Raw genomic sequence first — 6,522 nt, 5'->3', positions numbered from 1 at the left:
TCGGAGACTCTTCTTCCAGTTTCTGACCGTTTCTTCCAGCCTAGAATCTTATTTGCAATTCTCGTGATGTCCTCATGAGGCTGTGGACTGGCTCTGATTGGGGGTGGGTCAGTAACTCTGCTGACCTCCAGGCCACCTCATACACCAGGGCCCAGAGTCTGTCTGCTGGCCTGTGTGACAGTGCTTCCTCCAGCCTGACTGATGCCCCATACAGGAAAACCAGGGAAGGCGCACGCCTTTGCCAGTGACTTATACACCTTCAGCCATTCTTTGGATGAGATCATGATTTCTCCTTCCCTGGCCCATTCACTCCCCCTTCTGAAATGTTTTATATTTTAGACTATGCTGGAGAAATGATTTGTTGTTCCTCAGTGTCTATTCTCTTTCTCTCTTGTAATAGACTCTGTTTTTACTGGTTGCCCAAATTAAAGACATTTCCCCCAAAATAAAAAAAAAATAAAAAATAAAAGACATTTCCCAGCCTTCCTTGTGGCAGCCGAGTGTGTGTGCACGTGTGTGTGTATATGTGTAAGCATGACGTGCAGCTTCTAAGGAAAGGCCATGCCCACCTGTCTCCTGCCTGGATGTGGCAGCGGTGAGCCACCTGGACCATGCAGATGAGGGCCATCCCCTAGGGATAACAAAACAGTAAGACAAGAAAAGCCTGGGTCCCTGACACCTTGTAGCCACCATACTAATAGTCCTAGGTGGCAGACCTTCTGATTATTAGGTAAAAGAGAAATAAACCTTGATATTGTTTAAGCTGTTAATACTGTAAAGCTTAAATCACTTCATTGACTTGATTTTACTTTCTTACTCTGATGATTTATATGCAGAGAATAAATTTAACTTTGTTTACATCTGGGGTAAAGACATTTTTAAAGGACCTAGCAGTTCTTTAGCAAACCTGGTTTGCCCCCAAAATATTCCCGAAAATTGATGTGATTAGAAAACTGAGCTTAGTAAGGGATAAAAACAGGATTTCTCAGTGGAGGTTCTTCGGGAAGCTACTTTCTTCAAATATAATCTTCAGCAACGTTTGCAAAATGCACTGAGTCTATCTGGTTAATTTGGAGCTGGTGGACTTGTGTAGAGACAGGAACGTGGATGCACACTGTGTGACAGCAGACTGGGCCTTTGACAGCTATAAGGGAATAAAAATCAGTTTGGCTTTTGCTAAAATGGTTCTCTATTACCTGCATCAGAACTGAGACAAGTCAGTTACCAAAGTTAAAGCTGAAAAACAACAGCTGAGGTTGGACAAAGAGATCAATAAGCCAAAGCCAAGACAGTTATATGTGGTTTAAAAGTGTTTACAGAGGAGATGCTTTGGAAGGGAGTAATGTGGAAGAATCTGTGTTAGGCTATTCTACCACCCACATACATACATACATACATACATACATACATACATACATACATGAATATACATGTATGTATTACTGGGTCGGTGTACAACATCACTTCGGACACTTTTCTTTACATGAAAATACACTTCCATAATAAAGAGGTTCGCAACTACGGTTTTCAAAGAATCTTAGAACTAGACAGAGGACTAGTTCTAAACTGAGTAATAACTCGGTCTACATTTCTCCATCATAGAATGTGAGGATATTCTGTGTGATCTCGATAGACATAGGCATGACCTCCACCACCAGCACCCCGCTGATCTACCCAAATAGGAAAGGCCGGCACTTTCTTAGTGATTCCTTTTTAAAGTTTCATAAATTGACTTTTTAATTAGGCATTCTATAATAATTTTTCCAGGCAACGGATTCAAACGTATTGGTTTGTATTGTCCATGGGTCATCATTTGGACAACCCATTGTCGTTTCCTTGATTCCTGTCCTTTGGCCACTCTCATTTCTCATAAGCTGTAAGAACTTAGGGCTATCCAGTTATATCAGCAAGGCTTTCCAGTGCCCTGAAAGTAAATTTTTAAGGACTAGAGACATAAATATACTTTGTACAGCTGCCTCTATAAAGTGTTCTCTTTTAACCACATTTGTTTCATCCTTTCTAATTTTGAGAGCACTGTCTTTGATGGAGAAGAAATGGAAAGGAGTTATTTTTTTATTTGAAAAAAGGTATCATGTAGAATAGAGTCTTTTAAAAAGTATTATACTTTACTAACATTTAAACAGCAGTGGTTCTCCGCCCTGGCTGCACATCAGAGCCTTTTGGAAAGCTTAAAACAAACAAACAAACAAAAAAACCCCAAAATATCAAGCCATGCCTGGGCCCTTCCTCAGAGATCCTGATTTAATTGGTCTGGGTTAGGGCCTGAACATCTGCATTTTTCTAATGTGCAGAATTGAGAATCACCGCAAATCTAACCATTAGAAAAACAATCTATGGCCATGTCACCCTGAATGTGCCCGATCTTGTCTGATCTCGGAAGCTAATCGGGGTTGGGCCTGGTTAGTACTCGGATGGGAGACCACCTAGGAATACCAGGTGCTGTAGGTGGAAAAAAAAAAGAAAAATATAACTTTTTCTAAGGCCTATTCCATAGGAAATCTTGCCTGTTGTCCCACAGTTAGGCTGCAGCAAAGCTTTGAGTATTCTCATGTCCCACAGCCTTAGCTATTGGCACACACAACCTCATAAGACACCTTGAGCACAGTTTAGTGCAGTCAAAGTAGAGCTTTTCAGTGTTAGATGTGAACGAGTGAGAACCCGGCACACCAGGGCTGCCCCAGAGCTCGGGTCTGCTGCTTGACCAGCAGGTCCAAAAGGAAAAGCCTGGTCCAGGACCAGAGAAACAGGTGCCGACAAAACCATGTTTTCCCGGATGGTTTCCATCATTTCTGGGGTCTTCCTTTACCAATTCCTCCCCTACACAGTGTTCTGCCATTCTTTGTCAGCTGTTGCCTTTAATCACTGTCCTGCCTTAGCCTTTGCTCTCCAAACACAGTCTCGGTCAGTACCTACTCGCCCTAGCCGGGGAGCCTGAGTCAACTGGCCCCGGCCTTCCTGCCTGTCCTACTAGCCTATGCTATTTCAGCGGCCCTCTCGGCTCCACGTCCACTGGAGCTCCATTGTGTTAGACGGCCTCTGAGGTACCCGAGTGACGTCTTTCTCATGTCAACCATATGTGATTATGTGACAAAACTGCCTTTTCTAGGGATCCATCTCTCTGGTGCCACAGTCTTTTTGAGTTTCTGGCCATGAAATCCCATCCAGTCTTCTAAACATGTTTCATCACATCTCACTGAAGTGCTGTCTCCTTGACCCCGGCGGTGGACGCCATCCCCGCCCCCCGCCCGAGCTTGCTCCTTCGCCAGGTTCCCCCACAAGGAACTGGGCACCGCTTTTGCTCTTCGAGTTTTCACTGTTAGTTTCAATACCTTTTCTACATGAAATTGTGAACTCTACAATGATACATTTTGCCTTGGTGAAAAGTATATCTAGATAGTTGACCATCATTTTTCATTCATCTTCACAGAGATGAAATTGTCTACGGTAAAATTTGTTTCATTATAAGTCATAGGTTCGCTTAAAGTCACAGAACTTATTGATGACATGAAGACAATGTGAGACTTGCTGAATATTATTCCTTACCCTTTCCCATTTTTCCATGCAAATTAAGGGATTCTCCAATTGTTCTATGTCTATGTCACACATTTTCTTATAGCTTCACCCTAGCAATTATCCCACCTTCTCAAATTTCAACTTAAAGCCTCGTGGTGAAGCTACTATATCTGACAAGCACATTTCCCCCCATCTTCACAGGGTGAGTTCTGGGCCTTGCTCCGAACCTATCATTCTGGCATGACAGCTCTTCCCAGGTCATCTGCTTGCTAGAGGCAATCAAGAGGTTGGGAAATGCTTACAAAAAAAAAACGATTTTTGGCTTGTGACTTTTTGTGCTGCTGATCCAGTGTTTTCTGTCCCACATCCAGGAAGCCCTGAGTGGCAGTATGGAGTGCTGCTGGATCCCAGAAAAGATCTCGTTACATGTCTCGGTGTGGGTCTCAGTGTTCCCAGGGCCCAAGTACTCACCTGTCCTTCCAGCGGCTGCCGCTCTCATTTGCTGAGGTGAGCAGGCCTCTTCCTCCTAGAGGTAGTTCTTTTATTGTCCCCAGAGGCTGGCCCTGTTAGATTGCCACTCAGCACTCTTAGAGGGCCTTTGGATTCACTCCCTCAGAGCGAGGTCAAAGACGTCTGAGTGACATTGCTCAGGACCAACTTCCGAGGGCTCCCACCTGCTGACAGAAACCTGTCTGAGGTCCTCAGAGGCCAGTCACCCTGATTGTCCTGGCCGGGCTGGAGCCGCTGCCGACGCAGGCCCTCTCCACCCGTGTCCGAGGCAGCCGTTCTCCCTTGCTGTTTGAGAGTCTAATCTCAGCAAAGTGGGATGAAGGCTATTAATCTCAGTATTCTTTTTACGACTCCTATCTTAACGCAAATAAATACAAATTCAAGATGTGTTGGATTCCACGTCCTCCACCCATCTCACTTCCCTTTCATAACAAAACTCTCAGAACTAGGTCTACACATATTGTTTCTACTTTCCCATCTCCTGGTCCTTTAACCCACTAATTTGGCTTCTGTCCTCACTTGAAAACAATTATATTCGGATCACCGACACACCCTCACGGGGCCAAGACTCCTCTAGCTTCTTATTGGCTCTCCCGGAAACACCCTCCTCTCAGGCTGCTTGGCCCCGCCTCCCCGGTTCTTCCGTCCTTTCCCGCCTCTTCTCCTTCTACGTAACTTCAGAATGCTGGGGTTTCTCAAAGTTCAGGCCTGGACTCTCTTTCCTATCTAAGTGATCTCATCCAATCCTATAGCTTTAAATACCTTCCTCGTGTTGACGGCTCTGGAATTTATGTCTCTAGTTTGACTTCTACCCCAGAACTATATATGTACCTGGACCCTTGTGCTTCCAGTATGATGTACTTGATTTGACATTGCCACTTGGCTAATGGGCACTGCAAACATGTCCAGAACTGAGTTTTTACTCCCCAGTTTCTTCTTCCATCTTCTCTACCATCTCAGTATACAGCATCACCATCCACCCAGCCGAGTAAGCCACAAACCTGTCATCTTTGATTCCTCTTTCCCTTTCATCCATAAAGAAGCCATCAGCAGGTCTAGTTGGTTCTACTTCTTGAATACCTTTTAAATCAGTCCACTTCTCTGCTGCCACCACCTAGGTCCAAGTCTCCGGTATCTTTTGCTTGGGTTATTCTTATAGCCTCTGTCTCCCATTACACTTCCAAATGACCCCCACGCCACAGGAAGAGTGCCCTTGACTAAATGTGAATCAGATCCTGTGACTTCCCTGCTCAGAATGTCTTCAGTTCCTATTGCATTTAGAATAAAGTCACCGTAGCTGACAAAGCCTTGCCTAATCTGGTTCCTGCTCACCTCTAAACTTCATCCCAGGCCACCCTGTCCCTAGAATGCTCCCGCCACTCAAGCACATGGGCCCTCTTTCCACTCCTATAACGGGCCAACCTTCCTGCCTCAGGGCCTCTGTACGTTTCCTCGGTCTGCGAGGCCCAGGTTACCCGGCCCCGGAGAGGAGTTTGAGGACCACCCTGTCTAGAGGACACACCTGTGATACGCTCTCGTGCTCAGGGTTGCACTCCCAGTGCCTGGCACATAGGTAATCAATGCCAAACAATGATCTAGATGTGGGTCCTTTTGTCTATAGGATTCCCAAAGGCCTATCTTCATATGTCACAATTCCCCCACAAAGGGATGCAACTTACGGTCTGCGGCACCCATAAAAGTGTATAGTTCAACTCTCCTTTAAAATAACCAGCTGTGAGACGCCCATGTGACTGATGGCCCCAGTTGTTGCCCCTTTGGCTGTCCAGCAGTCTGCATGCTGAGGGCAAGCTCCCTTCCCCCTTCCAGAGCTGACCCAGCTGCTGACAACTCAGGGGGGATCGTGCTGGTGCATCCCTGCCCTGCACAGAAGTCCTCCGCTGGGCCACTTTTGCTTGAGTGTCACTCTGTAGGCCTGGCAAAAGCTTTCTCAGAGCTACATCGCAGTCTGAGGCTTTCTATACTCAATCCTTCCTTCTTCAGTGGGAGAACTGCACCGTGGCCTGAAGGCTTTCCAACCCTATACCTGCTCTCCCCTCATTTACCCTTCGCAGCCCTTTCCCCTGTGAAGTATAATCTATTACTTGCGATCCCATTTTGGCATTAGCTTTCCAGGGTCTCCTTTAGAACTTTGAAATACTGATACTATAAACCATGGTCCAGAAAAACAAACTCTCTTATTTGATGTTATGTGTAAAACCATCTGTTCACTTCCCATACCTCTTCCAGGCATGACCTTCAACTAAGAGAGATTAAAAACCACCACCTGTGCCCCAGAGCCTTTGTCTTACGCCCAAGGCTCCAGATCACTAGAGAAACTGTCTAGGTTTCATTAACATTTGTTCCCACCAGAGTTGGCAGAATAGGTGACCACTGGCAGACATGTTCAATTCAGGCACAATGCAGGCCTGTCCTCCAGAAATGTATTGATAAGTCTCTTGGTAGACAGTCACCAACTAC

At 45.6% G+C, this 6,522-nt stretch overlaps 1 pseudogene; it reads left to right on the top strand.

The window, feature by feature from the left end:
* Positions 1–2,350: 2,350 nt before the first annotated feature.
* LOC120595924 (uncharacterized) lies at positions 2,351–2,469 on the top strand (annotated as a pseudogene).
* Positions 2,470–6,522: the final 4,053 nt, after the last annotated feature.

Source organism: Pteropus medius, unplaced genomic scaffold, assembly GCF_902729225.1.
Source record: "Pteropus medius unplaced genomic scaffold, Ma_sr-lr_union100, whole genome shotgun sequence".
Lineage (NCBI taxonomy): Eukaryota > Metazoa > Chordata > Mammalia > Chiroptera > Pteropodidae > Pteropus > Pteropus medius.
The sequence above is the reverse complement of the archived record's forward strand: the minus strand, read 5'-3'. Positions and strand labels throughout refer to the sequence as shown.